Here is a 20835-nt window from a genome sequence, read left to right as displayed (position 1 = left end):
CCACTTCCTGGGCGCGTGGCCTTGGACAAGTCACATTGTCTTTCTGTACCAGTTTTCTTCTGTTTAAAATAGCAATAGCGACAGTGCCTTGAGCGTAACGTTATGAGGATTAAGTAAGCTCATGCCTGGAACGTATGTAATATGTGGAAGAGGTGGGAGAAAGCAGGTGATAATTCAGAACCAGAGATCTTCATGACCGGACAACTCTGAGTGACGGTGGTGGCAGGGACAGGCATCAGAGGTAAGGCAGAGATGCAGGCCCGTGAAGTGCTGGAGGCTGAGCAAGTGGCAGACGAGTGTGCTGGAAATGTTCTCGATACGAATGCTGAGGTAAAGGAGCAAAGGAGAGTGAAGATGAGAAACAGTGAAAGAGACATCGTCAGTCTTCCTTGGAGAAGACCGCTGGCGCTCAAAACTCTAACATCGATTATTGAGGAAATATGCCAGTCTCTGTGGTCAGCAGTTTACGTATCTTTACCTCATCTTCTGCTCACGACGATCCCGCAAAGTCCCGCAACGTTTTCCTGCTCCTTAGAAAAGAGAAACTGGCACTCGGGTGGTCTGTGGACAATGGCGAAGCTGCCACACACAGGATGTGAAAAGGGACGGGTCTAACTACAGCTACGATAGGGAAGATAACAGTACAGGCGAGAGGCCGGACCTCCTCAGCGGAGTAACTGTTGAGCTGAGATGCCGATGGGGAGGAGAAGGTGAAGAAGACAGAGGAGGAGGCAACTCTGCAAGACCGAAGGATAGTCAACATCGGTTTCCATGGTTACAAAATGAAGAGAACCAATTGGTCTCCATCACGTCTCTGTTATTGCACTTACTCACTGAACTGAGAAAGCCTTTTGCCCTTCACTTTTTCTGGAGAATAGCCTAATCATTCAGGTTGGGTTGAGTGTCTGAGAATGTTTTATGTAGCCTTCTTACTTCCTAGCCTGAACACTTATTCCCCATGTAATAGTTCCATATTCCTTTTGGAATGTGTAGCGTGATATCCCTCCCCTCCCTGCTAGCAACCTGTCTTCAATGATATATACCATTTCATCCCTTTAGCAATTGGGAAATGCGTTTCTGGAAGCCAGTCTCCTGGCAATTGATGCATCATTTTTCCATTAAAGAGAGTACTCATGCATTTACTGAGAATTTCAGGCTTAAAGTGCTTGGTAATGATCTCTGGTTGCTTGTCAAGCAGAATTTCTATCTGAACATGAAAATACAACGTTAATATGATTTGCAACCCTTGCGCTGGGTTCCTAATTTCCTCTGCATCACAGAGTGATTTTTCTCCATGCTTAAAATCCATTACAGGTGCGCATTGCATTTGGTCTCCCTTGGAGGTACATCTTCTAAGTCTGACACAGGAAAAAGTTAAAAGTGTTCTAAATGAGTAATCCCCCCACCCCACAATCTTTTAACTCTGATTTATTCCTCAGCTGAAGGTATTCATCACTAGTCGAGCTAAAATAAACTAACTCTTCTGACATATAATTAAATTATTGGCAGAAATAAAATCTAAAATTCCTCCAGAGTACTTCATATAAACATTAGCAGAATAATTGAGTTGAGGTAAAATATTTTGTTGAAAGTCCAAAAAAGGGGGAAAAAGGGGGAGGGGGGGTAGCCACCTGAAGGAATTTGTTTCCCCGATCTTTGACAATGCTTAATTTTTTTTCATGATAATTACATGTGTGTAATTATTACATGTGTGTAAAAAATTTCATGGGTGTATAAAAATCCTCTTTTCTTTCAACTCTTCTTTGCCTCCCTTCCTTTTCCATATCTTTACCAAAACCCGGAAATAAAAACATTTAGGACAATGTTTAAACTCTTAGCTAAATGATAGCCTCTCAAGACCTGGCTAAAAGTAATTATGCATTTACTTAGCATTCACAGCTTCTAAGTTAAAACTCAAGAAAGGGGGAGTTATATTTTCATTCCGTCTATCTGATTTTCCTTTTAGTTGGCCCAAGAACACTAAAGTATCCCCAAAACAGTATAGCGAGGGCACATTCAGTATAGAGAGAACAGTGATTTCTAAACCCCCAATTAAAGAGCGGCACGGGCGCGCGTGCGCACTCACACGTATGCGCCCTCTGCCCTCCTCCTCTCCCCTCCCCTCTTCCCACTCAATCGCTCCGCACTTTGGCCCAATGGAGATCTTGTAAAGGATGACTTCAGTTCTGTTTTGCTTGGGAGTTTGTCCTGTATTTCTGTCACTTGAAATTCCAAAATGATATGGTCAGTTCGGAAGCCAGAATGGCAGTGTTCAAACCACATGGAAAAATTTTAAGCCAACGTTTTGGGGGTTCACCACAGAGTGAACAATAAGTCAATACAACAGTAGGTCATGAGGCAATAATTTTTTTCCTTTAAGATTTTATGGTATCATTTTCATATTTATTTCTAAATTTTAAAAATTCTCTTAACCACTCTCTCCTCTTTTCTATTGAGCAGCAATTTTAAAATTATCTGGTGGTTGAATAAACCTCCCTTATTTTTCTCACACTCCTTTCAATTGTGCCAGTATTTTTTAGGCCACTCTCCTTTCTGAATAAGAAAAAAAAGAAAAGTTGGACTTGGAATAGGAGAATCTGGGATCAACCTCAACCCTGCCATTTATCAGCCACATGTACCTTGGCTGGTCCTACAGTTCCCCTTAGCCCAGTGGGCTTATCTGCACAACAAGGACATAAATACCTACTGCACAAATAGAGGAGTCAAAAAAATTGTAGTTTGTAAAGAAGCTTTTTAAGGGTTCCGATGCTGCACGTAGGTATTTTTTATTCAGACATGTCTCCATGATGAGTAATATTAGGCAAGAGAATGTACTGGCCTTCCCCATCCAGGAAGACAGGGCCCTGTTTCACACATGGGCACTCGGCGCTGCAAGGACGAACGTCTTCCCAACCTGATCACCAGAAAGACCTTCCTTCTCAACATTCAGAACTCCCCTGGGCCCAGTGCCCAGAAGATGACCCCACTCCTATCGTTTCGGAGCTCACGGTCTACTGATAACATCTCCCTACAGTGTCACATCCTCTCATCTCTCTGCCCCTTACCCTTAAATTAAGGCTGTACTTTCCTTTCTGACCTTTCTAAAGGAAGGGAAGCTGCTCCTTGCCACACCTGCCATGACCTGGGGATGGGGCGAGAGTGACTGGGAGGCAATAGAATATTCCCTGCTCTCCTCTGCAGCTTCTAGGTTCCTGCCTCGCTATCGACATAAAATAATATTCCTAGTTGTTAAGTCTTTTGCCATAAGCTTACCCATCTCTCCTTTGCCATTCACTGTTGCTTCATTCCGGGACACTTTCTCAGGTCCTTAAAGACAATGAGCATCCCCCACAGTCTTCCCTTTCAGGCCATTGGCCTCCAAGGTTCTAACAACCCTACTGAAGCCCTTTCTGACACCACACCTCACAGATCCTTGTCCTTTAGGGCAGGGGTCCCCAACCCTGGGCTGTCGATGGGTACTGGTTCAGGGCCTGTTGGGAACCCAGCCGCACCGCAGGAGGTGAGCAGCGGGTGAATGAGCGAGCGAAGCTTCATCTGATTTTACAGCCGCTCCCCAGCGCTAGCATCACCGCCTCAGCTCTGCCTCAGATCATCAGGCGTCAGATTTTCATAGGAGCACCCGTCCCTGGTGCTATAAAGGTTGTGGACCGCTACTTTAGGGCACTAAGACTCATTTATTTGGCACTTCTTCTTTGAGGAAGCAGCACAATACACGATCATTTATTGCTACCAGGACCTCAAAGTGTGAGAGCCCTCTAATAGACCACAACCTCATGTCCTTTCAACTCTTTCAAATCCTAATTCCTTCTACATCTCCTGCCCCATAATGACATCCACTTCCTTGACTCCTCCCTGCTTTCCCAGTGGATCACCCACTGTGGTTACATGAACAATGTCCCCCCTCCAAAGGTGTCTATGTCCTAACTCTGGAACCTGTGAATATGTGACCTTAGATGGCAAAGAGACTTGCAGACGTGATTAAGTTAAGGATCTTGAGACGGAGAGAGGTTTCTGGATTATGCTGGTAGGCCTGATGCAATCACGAACATCCTTATAAGAGAGAAGCAGGAGGATCAAAGTTAGCCAAGGCGATATGAGGATGGAAGCAGAGATTGGACCGATGCAGCCATGAGCTAAGTAATGTCCGCAGCCTCTAAAAAATGGAAGAAGCAGCCAGTTCCCTTGGAGCCTCCAGAGGAATCATCCCTAAAGACGTCATGATCTCAGCCCAGGGGAACTCATTTTGGACTTCTGACCTCCAGAAGTGTAAGATAATAAATTAGTTTTATTTAATCTACTAAGTTTGTGGTAATTTGCTACAGCAGCGATAAGAAACTAATACACCACCCGTGCAGCTGAATTGCTTGTTGACCCAGTTCTGAGAGTACCAATAGTCGATAATTTCAGTTTTGCCCTTATCTTCACCCAAGAATTCCTCTTTTGGGGGACTTTTCTGGATCCCCGACTTGCCAGCCCTCAACCTTGATTGACTTCTGTCTCAGTAATGAACTTTTCCATTCCCGCTCTTCAGTTTCTAAGTGATGTTGGAGCAAATCCCAAACTAGTTAATCGGGATCGTTTATAAATCTCTGGATTTTAGGATTTTTTTTTTCTTTAGGATTTCTCATTAGTGGCTTAATAGTAGATGTTACAGATATTTCTATTCTGCGTGGGATCCCAACCCAGCTCCAAACGCTTCCCTCTTGGATGAACCCATCTTTCCTGAGAAGATTGGGATTGCCTACGGCCTTTCAACTTCTCTTCTATATTTAGCTCCTTCTTCTTCTTCCCTCGTCTCAAAATCGGTGCTCTTTCTCCTTAAATCCACACCCTCTCCATGTCACCTCGATCCGTGCCATCCCAAATAGTCCTCAGCCTCGCTCTACCCATTAGCTTCTGTCATCGGGGCACGTAAGCAGGGGTCGTAAGCTCCACTCCTTGTACAGGGAAGAACCATCTGGGCCATCTAGGATAAATCATTCTTTAAATTTTTCCTGAAAATCTCCAGAGCTAGAAATCCATATCTTCTCTTATTTCTTCATACAGTGTTTCCTTGCCTTAACTATTAAGAAGTTCTCAAGTGAGGGAGAACAGTCCATCGTTCGGCCTTTTAGAGACGCACAGGAAAGATGATAGCTATAATGACATTAATAAGAATTCTCCAAGATCGTGGCGATTGCAAATATTGTATACCATTGTCTTCATAAATATAAAATGATTCCTTGTCTTGTTTTAGAAAATAGAGTCACTCTTCCCACATGTCCCAAAGAATTGTGTATTTTATGTAATAGACACTAACTAAATGTTTATTGAATAAATGGTCAAAGCAGCTCATTGAAATGGAAATTTTCCATGAGCTGATCATCAAGGGCCATGGAACTTTTACACCAAATAGCTGGACCTGCCTCCAGGTAAGAATCTCTCCGTCTATGTCTCTATAAGCTGGCTACAAAATATTATTTTCATCAGTGTATAACCTTTATCATATGGCTTCCCATTGTGGAAAACAGAATTATGTGCCTTCTACTGCTGACTCTAAAATATTCTTGTTATAGGTTTCAAAAACCTCACATAATAGTTCCAATAATTTCTGCTGGCAACTGAAGCCCATGGATGAAGAGAAAGCAGCATAAAAGGGAAAAGTTATTTTTTTAAAAAAACTGACTCTACATAGATGTTAGAGATGTCAACATTTTTGGGGAAAAGAATCTTGCTTATTTTAAAATGTCTAAAATTATTCTAGCCAAATAAATAGAGAACCAAGTTCTTACAGAAATAGAATCCTTGTGGAAAAGATACAGATTTTTCATATAGCTATTTACTTTTTGCTCAAATTAATTGCATGTGTATGTAAAGTATACAGACCTATATTTTAAAAACATATTAAATATATTAACCTCAAAATTTGTATTTTTAACCTATGAATTTACATATATGTGAAATGGTACCAGAATATATTTAAAATCCCAGTTTATGAAAATATTTTAAAGAAATTTAAATAAGAGGAACAATACAGAGTAAAGAAAGTACATGTATAAGTCAGACTGATCTGGATTTGAATCTTCATCACCCACTATATAATATTTAACAAGTTCAATCCCATTAATACCAAAAATTGGGTATAATAAATTCAGAAAATATGAATGAATGGTAAACATCATTCGGTAGGTTTAATATCCAACTATTTGATATCAAGAAGCCTTCAAAATATTTCAACCATGGTTATAAATAGAAGAGGAAAGATAATTGTTCAGATGTACAACCATCTGTAAAATCATTCCTAGTAAAACCCTAACATAACAGAAAAATGAATTGAAATGAATAGGCCAATAGAGCCATAGATATAAAAGACAGATTATTGATATATTTGCCTTAAAATAATTGGGGCTAAAAATGATGATAATTGATATATTCGCCTTAAAATAATTGGGGCTAAAAATGAAATGTTTCTAAAGTGAAGCTTGGGTTCATTTTAACATTTTAACTCTGCGATCATTATCATATGCTCTTTGAAAAGAGAAAAATAGGTATATAATTTGGAAATAAAGAACTGACATAACAAATTCGGAAAATAATAACTTAGTTATCATCGTCCAGAGCTATTGTGGGGCTTAAATGAATCAGCCTCTCCAAAAACATGGGTTTCTCTTCTTCCTTCTGTTCAAGAACTGTGTCTAATTCTTTATTCCCCAAGAGTGCCCAACACAAGACTTTGAACAAAGTAGACATTCGATGTTTGTTAAGTAAATCGATGTCTTGAAAATCATTTGACAATGTACATTATCTGTTTTCCTCCACACTGAGAAACTCCCCCCGCCCCAAATCAATCAACTTAATCATTTCCTTTCACATAAGAAATGCATCTCAATTTCTTTCAGAGAACCTTACATGCTGAGTTTCTAAGAGTTTCTTTTAAATTGTTTGCCTTATGTCTATGGCCATGCCGCCCTGAATAAGCCTAATCCCGTCTGATCTCGGAAGCTAAGCAGGGTCGGGCCTAGTTAGTCCTTGGATGGGAGACCACCTAGGAAGACCAGGTGCTGTAGGTGTAAAAAATAAAAAATATGGGATTGTAAGCTGACAAGGTTCTTGCAATCTATGAGGTCAACTAAGGGTTGCCTTGCCTAAAAAAAAAAAAAATTATTTGTCTTATATGGGGCTCGGCAACCATGTGGCTTAAAAGAAAAGAGATACCACAATTTAAGCAAAAGAAAAGCACATTATTTTAGTCATGTTATTCCTGCAGAAGATTTCATACACTTGACCTTTGATGAACATGTCATCTCTCCTGTCCAAAGAGATATTCTTGATTCTATTCCAGCACGGGTTTCCTAAGACAAGAACCAGAGCACGAAAAAAAGAGTCCAGTCAAAGAAGGGAGACTGGGAACCTGTCATCCCTTTTCCTTGGTGTTCCTTCCTCCCCTGCAGGCACCGTCTCTGGGATTTGGGCAGGGACAAATTTGGAAGGGGACAGCGCACTCCCAAGTATTGAAGGCAGAGCATGAGCAGGGACTCCACGAACATCATCGGCTCTCATCCTTCCCACATCGCTGGCGGGAGCCCTCCTCCGTTTTACAAAAGAGAGACATCTGGGGTTCAAACAGTCTCAATAATTCACACGCCCATGTCACGCGAACAGTAAGGACTAGACCTAGGTTTTTAAAGATATCATTTATATACCATAAAATTCACGCTTTTAAAGTAAAATTCAGTGGTTTACAGTCGATTTTAATGACGTGCAACCATCAGTATTATCTAATTTGAGAATATGTTCATCCTTCTAAAAAGAAATTCCATCCCCATTAGCAGTCGCTTCTTACCTCCGGCGCTAAGCAACCACTAATGTACCTTCTGTTTCTGTGGATTTGCCTATCCTGTACTTTTCACATAAATAGAATCATATAGCATATGGTCCTTGGTGATTGGTTTCTTTCACTTAGCATATTGTTTTCAAGGTTCATCCATGTCATAGCATATATCAGTACTTCATTTTTTTTTTTTTTTTTGGCTGAATAATATTCTATTATAAGAAAAATATAAAATATTATACTGTTAGACAAAAATATTTATGGTGGTAACATTCAAATATCGTGTTACAACATGATACATATGAAAAAAGGAAATACCAGTTTTCAACTATCAGACTGGCTAAAACCTAAAAGTCTTACAATACTCTATGCTAGTGAGACCATAGGAAACCACCACTCAAGTATTGCTGGGGCAAGGATGATGAACTGGTTGATTCTTTATTGAGAGCGATCGGGTACTATCTATTAAAATTATAAATTCACCTTCTGGAAATTCATTCTATAGATACATCAGCACATATGTGAAATAATGCATTTGTTTCGATATCATTTGTTGCAGTAAAAGACAGGAAACCACCTTAAAGTCCACTAACGGTGAACTGATTAAATAAAAAATGATACATCCACACACTGGAATGCTCTAAAACTGTAAAAAAAGAATGTGGAAGTTCTATACATACCAATAAGGAAAGTTCTGTAAGATTTAGTCATACCTGAAAGAACAAGGTGAAGAACATTCTCTACGGAAGGGTATTTTTTGTAAAAGCAAAACATAAAGTAGAATGTATATATGTATCCTTTATTTATACATATAAAGAAACTCTGGAAGGGTAACAAGAAGCTAACAATAGTGCTTACCTACTTGGTGGAAGAGGTGAGAACCTTATGACTGGAAAATGAGTTGGGAAAGACTTTTGGCTGCACGTATATACCTATGCTGTGGCAGGCAAAATTCTAAAATGTCTCTCCAAGCTTCCTGTCTCCTGCTTACATATCAAACACTAACCTTCATACTGCTGTGAAGGGACTTTGCTGATGAGATTAAGGTTGCAAATCAGCCGATCGTAAAGTAGGGAGATTTTCCTGGGATATTGTGGGTGGCCCCGATGGAATCACATGAGCCCTTAAAAGCATGAGGGGAAGGCAGAGGAGTCAGAGAGATGAGGGAAGGGGTGAGAGTCGTGTTGCTGGAGGGGGCCATGGAGAGAGCACAGAAAGAATGCAGGCAGCTGTCAGGGCAAAGAGTCTTCCAACCGACAGCCATCAAGGACATGCAGACCCCAGTTCTACAACCACAAGGAATCAAGTTGGCCAGCCAACAACCTGAATGAGCTTGAAAGCAGATTCTCCCCACAGCCTTCTGAGAAGAGCCAGGCGGCTGACACCTCAATTTCAGCCTCGTGAGCCCCTAATCAGCGAAACCAGCCAAGCCAAGTTGGACTTGTGACTTCTGACACAGCTTTGAGATTTTGTGCTGTTTTAAGCTGTGATGTTTGTAGTGATATATGACAGCAGCAATAGGAAACAAATGACTCTATTATTTGTCTTTTTATTAGAAAGATTTAAAGTTAACGAAAATCCAAATAGACCTAAGATGGTTGAAAATGAGGTTAATCTTCGAGGAGCATAACTGTCTAGTCAAAAGTTTGTGGTAAGTTGTTCTTGTTTGTTTGTTTGCTTTTTGGTGCTTACATCTAAACATTTTTAGGCTGAAAATGGCAATTTTGATTAAAAAAAAATTCCCTGGGCAGCAAGTCTGCCCTGCAAAATTTGAATGGCAGGCTCAGTTTGCCAAGGCTCTTGGTCTCCTAAATCTAGTCTTCTTTAAAGACTAAAATGCCAGGATATAAACACAGTTTCTTTCATTCTTAGAAAGTTAGTTAAAACTGTTAAAATTAAATTGATAGACACTGAAGAGACAGACACTTGGCTGAAAAGAGAATGTTTGCCTTGTCTAATTGAAGTGTCTAAAGGTTAAGCCTGCACTTTGTCTAACCTTTAACTACATGATTCTTCCCTTTGGTATTGGGTATGTTCCAGAGCTTTGCTAAAGAAGTTTATTGTTCTTACATGGGGAAAAATGATCAAATAAATGATCTTTAATACAGAATTAAGATGAAAATTCTAAGGACGCCATCTCTCTTTATTAACATTTAGCTCTTTATAGCTAAAAACTTTTTATGAAAACAAAAACCTTCCAAAATTAACTACCTTCTGTGAGAAAAAGCAAAAATATATTTCCTTTCTAATGTGTGGGGAAAAAGTTAAATTAATCTCACTGTTGAGAAAAATCTACCAATTAATCTCATTGTTAGGTAAAGTCTACTTCTTTTCAAAACCATCTCTCCTCTTCTAAGACCTACGTCCATTTCTTGCTACTCACCGCTGGGCAATGCCTATTTCGGTGGTTCTCAACTGGGATAATTTTTCCCACTAGGGCATCTTTGGCAACATCTGGAGATAGTTTCAGTTGTCACAGTTTGGGGGGATACTGTTGGCGCCTAGTGGGCAGAGGCCAGGGATGCTGCTAAACATCCTATTGTGCACAGGACAACAGAGAATTGTCTGGCTCCCAAATGTCGATAGTGCCAAGAATGAGATACCCTGGTCTAGATGGATCTAGAAGAATGGATCAGTTATAAATAAAGATGTGAGGTTCTCTATTTAGGAGAAGTAGTGAAAGCCATGTTAGTACAGGATTGTTACGGAAGGAAGGATGGAAGGCAAGCAGGGAGGGAGGAAGAAAGAAGTTCCTTTTTTGAAAGCTTCTCGGTAACTGAATTGGGTATAAATTTAAATTTATTAAAAGAAATTTAAAAAGTCCAGTCCCTCAATCACACTGGCCACATTTCAAGGGTCAATAGTCACGCATGTCACATGACTACCAGGTGGAAGCATGGATTCAGATAATAGTCCTGGTACACAGATAACATTTAATACGTGGGAAGAAAGGGAGAGAGGAAGAGAGAAAGTTGACAAACGCCCACATTAAGGAAAAGGAAAGAAGAGGTGAAAAAAACAACAACGATTGATCAGAGAGATGAGAAGACAAGAAGAATGAGAGTCACAAAGATCAGGAGACAGTTCTAAGGAAGACTCAGGCGGCAAGGATGACTGCCATGCAGTAGGAGGGCCGAGCGATCACTAAGGAAAGGCGATGACCTTCACGCTAATATATCATGGCTGACCTCCAAGATATAAGCTTTAAGTGAACAGCTGAACTTAAAGAAAAACTCAAGGCTTGAGGGAATAGGGACAGATTTTTTTTTTTTTTAGTTCAAAATATTTTATTATTATTTTTATTCTCGACATCTTGACTGGAAATACAAAAGATACTTTTATTTACTTATGTTTCTTTTACTTGTTTATTTTCCCGTGTTTTATTTGTTTGTTTGTTTCTTTGTTTTCAACAGAAAAAAAATGGAGGGAGAATGCAGTTATGCTGATAGAATGACCATCAAGCAGTCTCAAAAATATCATTGTGTTGAAAATTCTCCTTTGAAGTAAGTAGAATTTCCAATAATAATTTTAGAAAAATTCCACAATTTTAAGCTATCACATTTAAAGAGGCATTTATTGTGTATGATGTTGAGGGGAAGATAAACTTTAAAAGGTAGCAGAGGAAGAATTAGGAAAGGTCACCAAGAGCAAAGATGTGTTATTATAGACCAAGTCTGAGATCATCCACACTCTCATATTCCCAATTACTATCTACAGATGCAAAAGTTGGACAGTGAGAAAGGCTGATAGGAACAAAATGGATTCATCTGAAGTCTATTGTTGGAGGAGAGCTCTGCAGATATCCGGGATGCCAGAAAGATGAACGAGAGGGTCCTAGAGCAAAGGAAGCCTGCAACATCACTGGAGGCAAAAAATGACAAAACGGAATCTGTCCTACTTGGGCGCATCATGAGAAGGGGAGTTCTTTAGAAAAGATAATCATGCTGGGAAAAAATTGCAGGCAGCAAGAAAAGAGGAAGACCAGATATGAGATGGACTGACTCCACAAAAGAAGCCATGGGCCTGAGTCTACACAAGCTGAGCAGGGCTGCTGAGGACAGGACATTGTGGATGTCACTCATTCATAGGGCCGCCAGGAGACACAGCCAACTCAATGGCACGTACCAACACAACATGAGCTCTCTCATAAGAAAAGAGAAATAATCTAGAACAAAGGAGATACTCTTCCCTCCTTGTTCCTCTTATAGCCAGTTATAAAGTCCAGCTAATGCAATATCCAAAAACAAAAGTCAATTCGAATTAAACAATTAGTTGATTGGGGTAAGGGGAATGTGGAGAGGAGGAGAGAGTTTGCGTTAAACTGGCGTCCGGCATAAAGAGAATCAATCGGTAAACTGATATGTTTCTTTTCTGAATAGTATATAGAGCTTCAGTCTGATTTTCCCATTTGAAACCAAAATGGATTTGACACGGCAACTATTCCTTTGAGTAAAACATAAGTTTCGAAACAACTCATGCGATTGGCTGCTTCCTTCATCATGCACTGTCGGTTGCCATACTGGACTGCGAACTGTCATGCTAGGCCTGAGAAGCCATTCCTTTACATGGAACCCACAGAGTCTTTGAGAGGCAGGCCCTATGAGTCCTTGGAATGGATCTGAGAGCTGGCAGGTCATTCTGGAGCAGCAGACATGGGTCACTCACGCAAGAAACCCCGTTTGGAAAGTGCAATCGTAGGAAACGACAGAGTTCTGATTTCTAGGAAGGGGTCTCTGAAAAGGGAACACTTTTCCACAGACACTTGAAACAATGTGTTTCTAGCATTCTCTTGGCTCTGGATTGGAGAATCTAGCTGAGCAATAACTAACAAATACCATAATGCAGTTACTCTCTTTAAAGTCTCAGACATGCCAGCCTCAGGGCTAGCTTTGAAGCCCAAGGACATGCATGTCAGCCTCTGTAGGTTGGTCAGCTTTGCCTTGTGTCACAGTGTCTCATCCTGAATAGGTCTAGGTGAAGGGGTGTGGATATCTCTGCAACTACTAAAGACACCATTCTTCAGATGTGAGGCCTGGAGTATCTGCCACGTAAAGGGAGAACATTCTATTATTCTTGGTGATAAAAATAGATATTATGTAGAAGATAGTCACGAAAACAATTCTATTTCCAATTCATCAGCACTTGAACTGGCTGCTCCCACCATGCTATGCTCTCCCACTGGTTCTGCAAGTCAACAGTCCTCAGTCAGGTCTGTCTCCTCCCCTTCTGTCCCCGCTCCAAGACTCTGACCTGACATACACTTCTGTCTCTCTAATCCCTCCCCATCCACCACCTCGTCCAAAATCTCAGAAGGACACCACAGGATCTTGGCATTTAACTTGTGAAAAGTCGCCAGGCCTAACTGTATCAGTGCCCCTACTGAATGCTCATACAATGAAATGAGAGTTTAGTATGAAAAACCCCACTGCTTTTGTAAATGCTACGATAATACTCATTACATCAATACAGAGCAAGAGAAAGGAGCTCAGACTTAATCCGTTTTAATCTCAGTTATTTCCTAATATAAAAGACTGTAGGCCTTTTCACATTCTTTTGGAAGGATTAGTGAAGGCAAACATGAATAACAAATTGACACTTCTGAGTTCTGGAAGAGCCAAAAGCAATACAAAAGGAAGGCAGACGGATCAAATTTCTGAACAGAATTATTTTTCTAAGCAGAGTTTAAAAGTTAACATTAGGAACAAATGTTAAACAGCTCTGCACAGTTATTTTTCTTTACCTGGAACACATTTTGCCAAACAGTTAAACTGACAAGTTAGAAAGACACATCTTGATGCCATAGAGACAAAAGAACTCTGTTTACGTGACAGGCTTAAGAGAATTTTTTTAAAGAAGAGTACCTTAGATAACAATTTTTCTATCCCTCTAGTCACTTCATTGTCTGGGATATTCTAAAACTAACGCTATCAATTTTTTCTTAGTGAAGAATATGTTGATTCCCATCAAATCATTGAATGTTAGTGTTAAAAGAGATTTTGAAATTATCTACTTTGGCCTCTTCATTTCATAAAGGAGGAAAGCAAGATCCAGAAAGAGTCTCCAAGCCATCAAACAGCATAAAACCAGAGACCCATGACGATTCAGGACTACGACCCTGGTTTTCTGATAATTCATCCAATGATCTTTTTGTTTATCATTGCCCTTCTCCTGCAGAAGATTACATTTTATTGTTGTATAGTATTAACTTTCTCCTCCATTATAACCCCATTCCAATTTGCTTTGATGTATCTCGACTCAAAATAGCAAGAACAAATTGATTCTGGTGGCCCTTCTTGTCTCAATGCCCCACGAAGTCGCTGAGAAATGCTGTAAAGGTCAGGTCTACCCAAGCCCTGTGATAGCAATTCATATCTGTTTATAACAGAATCATAAAACAAAAAGATCCCTAAGTTCCACGATGGAAGTCTGGATCCTCACACACTCCACCTTCACCTTTAATCCTAGACCCGGAGTTTAGTCTACACCCGAGTTTCTCAACCTCAGCATTATTGACTTTTGGTGCCAGTCGCTTCCTTGTTGTTGAGGGCCTTTCTGTCCATTGCAGGATGCTTAGCAGCATCGCTGACTTCCACCCAGTGGATGCCAATAACATTCCACCCCCGAGTTGTGACAACGAAAAATGTCTTCAGACATTCCAGATGTCCCTTCGGGGGACAAAATCATCCCAGATTGAGGACCACTGGTCTAAATCCTTCAGCACCTCTGTGAACCTTGACACAAAATAGGAACAAAAGCACAGATGAAAAATGGGATAAAAAAGAACTCATGGGCATCTCTGACTGTCGACCTTCCTTGGCTCTAAAGCCATTTAAATGCTTTGGGAGAAAAAAAGGAAAGTTGTTTTAACCAACCATATGCCTTTCCTCGCTCCCACCACACTATTGCCTTCAAGTGTATTTTTGTGGCCATGAAAACAGAGCCTGCCTGTTTGTAATTATACTATTATTCTGTAGCAAATTTCGGAAAGAGCCAATTGGTGTACTTCCAACCTCAAACTCCTCTCTTCTCCCCGCCTTAGCCAGGACTTGGGAGAGGGGAGGGAACGAGAGGAGAACACCTCATGAGCTCGGCTCTGACCTTGTTCTGATGCCTCCACTCAGCACCAACCTCTCGGGTCTCCAAGACCTGCCCACCAAACCTTCAAACTTCACCTTGGCTCTGCCTCAACTTCATGCCACAAGGTTCTCATTTACTCAGCATTTTTACTTAAAACCACAGAACTTTGGTGAAAGATGGTCAGAACTCAGTAACCATGATGTGGTAAAGTGGGGTGGGGAAGAGGTAGATTCCCCCTTCTTACCCAAAATGAGTTATGATTTTTTATTCTGAATATGCCAATGAAAGCCATGCTGTAGAAATTTAAGAGAAATGTTTAATAGGTGTGGTTCTTATAGCATTTCTTCTCTGGCTTTTTATAAATTGAGATATAAGGAATAAAATGCTCAAATCTGAAGTGTAAAGCTCTATGAATTTTCATATGTATACATTCATGCAATTGCCTTCCAGATCAAGATCTAGAACATTTCCATTACTCAGAAGGTTCCTCTGCCTTCGTCCAGTTAATATCGACCCTCCCACCTCCCAAGGCAAGCAATATTCAGTGTCTATCAATGAAGATTAGCTTTGTCTGTTTCTTAGCATATAAATTAAGTTGCACGATATGTACACTTTGTACCTTTTTTGGATTCGTTTCTAAAGTTCATGCATATAGTTTTGTGTGTCAATGCCTTGTTCTTCTTTGTTGCTATGCGGTATTCTATCATGTAAATATAGCACGGAATCTGTTAATAGACATTTGTGGGGCTTTAAAAAATATTCGGGACTATAATGAGTAACATGGCAAAGAAAATATGTACAAGCCTTTGTTGGTTATGAGCATCTGTTTCCCTTGGGTGTATAACTAGGAGTGAAATTCTAACATTAACAAACATAAAATACCAATCATTAAACCTCGTTTTCTGTATCAGTGTAAAGACTTAAAGGATATAGTGATAGTCACCCATTTACTTTGCATAAAGGAAAAGTAGATGAACTGTTTTTTATTAATGAATCAGAAAAAAATATACTAATGCAGTAACAACAGAAAGATGAACATCAAATTTGTCCTAAAATAGGGAACTATTTCATTGTGAAAGAGCACTATTATTATTTGCATTGGGACCATTTAATCTGGACTTTCCTGAGAAAACTGAGTCTTATGGTCACCCAAGGTAATTCTGACTGAGTAGATGGAAGCTAGGGGCAGATACCTAATGCCGACTTCAGAAATAGCTTTCTTAAACAACTTGGCCCTCGTCCTTTAATCATGACATTGGTCAGAATCTTCTTCACTGAAATTTTATAAATACTCCATACATAGCAAGTCATAAATCATAAACCTCAAAGCCAACGGAGCTGTCTAGGAGGGACTGAGGGCTGGAATGCAGGCTTCCAGGGTTGAGACATATGCTTTCAAGAACTTGGCTATACCCGCAGCTAAAGTGCCACTCTATTAATTTATGAGGTTCTCTCTTCTCTTTCATTTTCTCTTCCAGTTCTGAATACATTCTGACTTAAAGTAAGTTTAGGCTAGCCACATATGCTCCATGTTATTTCACTGAAAAAGTGAACTGCAAATTTCATCAGCGGTTGCGACACATTTGGCAATAGCTTTCTTCTTCATGCTTCAGTCACTGGACTTACTATGTGATGAGAATCCCAGAAGCACAGGGTGACAGTGCCTGAAATCTTCACTAAATCAAATACCATGAAATTGTTTCATCAAGCTGACTCTCGACGTCGGATGGGAGGGGGTTGGAGTTACCCCATCAAAGCTGATGTTTTTAGACTTATGTGGGAGAACAATGATGCTTTATTCCTAAAGCATTTAAAAGTTCGAAAGCAACACAAGATAATAAGCATAAATTAGCAATGCATTTTGAATATGGGACTGCCAGTTTTTATGGGCATTTAAAATTACTATTGTCAAAAAAACCAGAAAATTCAAAACTAAATTATCTCTTGAAAGGGAAAAATATATACTGGCTACCTTTAGAACGTCCCCAAATTCACTGTATTGAAATGATTAGTTGCATAAAGAGAGTAAATTTAAGTGCAATAATGATGATCTGATATTAAGGATACCGTATTCCCTACTGAAGAAAAGCAGTCATTCTAAGTGAATTTAGTGGGAGTCATAGCCTGTTACAAAATTATAGATTAGAAAAAGGACAAGAAATATAGCATAAGATTAGAAAACTAAAATAATATTTATAACAAATTCTTTGTGGACAAATCCTGATTTTATAACATCATTATCTTAATGCTATTTTTATCTTTTCTAACAAAATATAAAACATTTTTAGCTAAGTCTAACTTCTAGCCGATATCTAAAAATTTATCAATATGGTCACGTTTTTGTACTTTAATATAATGTGTATCTATACTGACACATGACCCAGTGATCATACTCCTGGACATCTGTGCCAGAGAAATGAAACTTTATGCCCACGTAGAAACCTGAACACAAATAATCATAGCAGCTTTATTTGTAATAGTCAAATATTAGAAACAATCCAAACATCCATCAGCTGATGAATGGTTAAAAAACTGGTACATTCATAGGCAGAACAGCACTTAGCAATAAAAAGGAGCAAACTCTTGATACATGCAACAATTTGGATGGATGTCCAGATAATTATTGTAAGTGAAAAAAGAGCTAATCTCAAAAGGTCATGTACTATATAATTACATTTATATAAAGTTACCAAAATAGCAAAATTATATAATATAGATAGAGAGCAGCTTAGTGGTTGCCGTAGGTTAGAGATGGTGAAGGGGGTAGCATGAAGGAGCCCTGTGGTCATGGAACAGTTTTGTACATTGACCGTGGTGGTGGTTACACAATTTGCAAGCGTGATAGCATGGAACTATGTCAATTTCATGACTTTGACATTGTAGTGTATTTATATAAGATAGAACCACTGGAGGTAACTGGGTATAAGGTACATGGAATCTCTGTATTTTTGCCGCTCCCTGGAAATCTAATTAATTCAAAGTAAAAAAAAAAAAATTAAATCTACAGCCACATCTATATCTGAACACACACACACACGCACACACACACTCATTCACTCACACGTGAGTCTTGCCCCCTACCTTTTGAGGCTCAGTACAGCCTGGAAAAAAAAAAAATTCTTCCTAAGGTTAATTTTTCTAATTAAAAAATAAAATCATCATTAATAGCAAAGGAAAAGGTTTTATAAATTCTTGACACCGAAATTAAACCTATTTATGCTAAAGTAACACAAAGTCACATTAAAATGAACCAAATCATGTCATTATTTAACACAAGTTGTTATAACATGACATAACAAGGAAATGGCCCTTCAATTCCTCACTAACAGGGTTGTCTATCTGTACATGTTCCACTCCTACCTAGCAGTGACGTATCGTGCATGGGAACCTGCAGCCATAACGCATGTACTTGATGCTCACTGTTTAAGTAATTGTACAATTAGTTTAAAAAAAATAAAAAAGAATCACAATGATAAATGTATCAGTGATAACAACAATACAGATGGCGCCTGAGATTATCATTGTTCCATATTAGGAAACGGGCATCTTCCTGCAGGAGGAGACGGCATGAGGCACCAGCTGCCCAGAAGGCAGGGCGAATCCAGCCCAGCCTTCCTGGATGTCAAGAAATATCCATAAAGATAAGTAGGAATATCAGACCAAACTCCCCTACAAAGTCCAATTCTTGTAACCTGAAATGACAGAAATTTCAGAAGACTGAAATGGTATATACCTAAATCACCAGGGTAACTCGCAACTGGATGTGAAAACTATGAAGTTTGTTCCTTGTATTTTTTCCATTTTCGATGTTCATATTTTACTTATAAAATCTATTTTATAAATACACACATACTCACGCATGTACTTGTGTACATGTGTGCATCCGTGTGCATACACGCCTTTAATGGTAATGCTCACCAGGGGTCCCGCGCTGAGATGAAATTGTAGTAGACGCTTTTGCTCCCTCCAGATCCCCAAGGTCACGTTCACTCTTTTGGGGCCGCCTTCCCTGGTTTGGGTTGGCTTTGGCCTCTGGGACTACCAGCACTGCTCTTGGGCTCTGGGAGCACCTGTGACTATACCATGTGGGAGCGGACCCCTTAGCTCATGACTAACAAGAAGGGAACATGAAAATGCAGCTCCCTCGCACCCGAGGAGGCGGCACGGTCTCTGAGATGTGAGCCGCTCTCCGGGTACCAGAAGAGGGGTGGGGCTTCGCTCCACATTGCATCCCTGCCTGGATTTTGCCCTGGCTACCTGCTCGCCCTGCTCCCTTAACCTGCCTTCATCTGCAAGCATTTTCTTAACCACTTACATATAAATCCTCACTTCAGAGTTTCTGGGCACCAAACTAAAAACAAACCTTTTTTCACGTTAAAATTTTACTGAAGTCAAGGAGTATCTTATAATTGATATGAACATTTAATGCAGCTTTTCTTACTGTAAAATCTATTATTAAGTAGATGTGTACCTTATAATAGAACACATCTAAGACTATAAGCTGTGTGGGGGGGAAGGTGAGTGTTTTGTTTCTCTAGTGTGCATCTGACACCCCAAACATCGCCTCAAACATATTTTACTCAATACATGTTTGTTGAATTAATGGATTAAAAATATATTTTATAATTTGTCTTGTATTATAATTCAAATTATGAATTTCCCTGACAGTAGGACATGAAACATGTCTGTATTTACATTTTCCATAATACTTAACACAATGTCTTGTCCAAATTCGGCACCAACAAATATTGACTATACTTGAAACACAGATGCAAAAATTTTTCTAGAGGGAAAAATAAATATAAAGCAGGAAAAGCAGAGAAGAACAAAAGGAAAGGGACAGAAGAAACTGGGAGACGAGGGAAAACAGTAGGCTGGAGAGGGGTGAAATTACTAATTAGAAATATGAAGTGGCTGCTGCAGTCCACCTTCAAGTGAAAACAAAGAAGAGATCACAAAAACTAAAATGGCTGGGAATAAGACGTGACCAGGAAGCATCTGATCTACACTGAAGTTAAGGAGGAAGGGGACAAGCATTTTTCAAGACCGGCAAATTAAGATCTGGACTAGATCTCCCACAGTGTGCAAAGCTCTCCAACTAGCAGCTATGGACAGGTAGTAAGAAGACGCCTAACACAGAGCTATGACACAATGGCTTGTATGGCTCACCGTGACACTAGGGACTTCCAGAAACAACCACAACATGGGAAGATGCCCAAAGCCAAGCTGGAAATTTTGGATGTCTGTATTCTTGGGGCCAACCAACCAGCACTCAAATGCCCTCCTATCAGTCCTCCGCCAAGGTCACTCATCAGGACTGAGTCATCCTTCTCCAGTATTCTTTAAAGATAGCCAAGCAGTCACAGGGGTGTTATTTGCAGTTTGGTGAGGATTTGATCACAGGTAAGGTGACTTTTGAAGCTGTCTTGCATTAAGAGGTGTCTAGATAAGACAATATAGCAGAGGAACAAAAATACACCATTTCGGTGCGAGCAAAAGTATCGTTATCTGTGTTTGTGTTAAAGCACATATGTGTCCATGTGTGCTGTGATGTGTCTAATCACGTTTGGCACGTTACTGTGGAATTTGCTGAGTTAAGAGAGTCGACGTCATTGGGAGGGAACGAAGTCAATGTAAAGGATGTACCGCTTCCTCTGATACGCAGAATTCAACTTGTCCCGATGAGTGCCCCCTTTTACCTGGGATGCCTAAACTCCCCATGGAAGGGGCAGGAAGCAGGAAAAAGGTGAAGGAGATGGGAAACACAAGATGGGGGAGATACGGAAATCTGAAACAAAAATTCATAATCTATGGAGGATGGGAACGGGAGAGGCGCGGGCATGGGCAAGGCCACAGCTGCACCCCATCCCACTTCTGGACCATTCAGGAAGGAGGAAGCAAGAAGAAGAACATTGGAGCATCAGCTT

The 20835-nt window shown here is 40.0% G+C and overlaps 2 pseudogenes; both read left to right on the top strand.

The window, feature by feature from the left end:
• Nucleotides 1–252: 252 nt before the first annotated feature.
• Nucleotides 253–20835, top strand: part of LOC120611742 (39S ribosomal protein L39, mitochondrial-like) — an 88049-nt pseudogene continuing 67466 nt past the window's right edge.
• LOC120611883 (uncharacterized) lies at nt 6952–7070 on the top strand (annotated as a pseudogene).

Source organism: Pteropus medius, unplaced genomic scaffold (genome assembly GCF_902729225.1).
Source record: "Pteropus medius unplaced genomic scaffold, Ma_sr-lr_union100, whole genome shotgun sequence".
NCBI classification, from domain to species: Eukaryota; Metazoa; Chordata; class Mammalia; order Chiroptera; family Pteropodidae; genus Pteropus; species Pteropus medius.
Note: the sequence above shows the minus strand (reverse complement) of the source record. Positions and strands in the feature narration are given on the sequence as shown.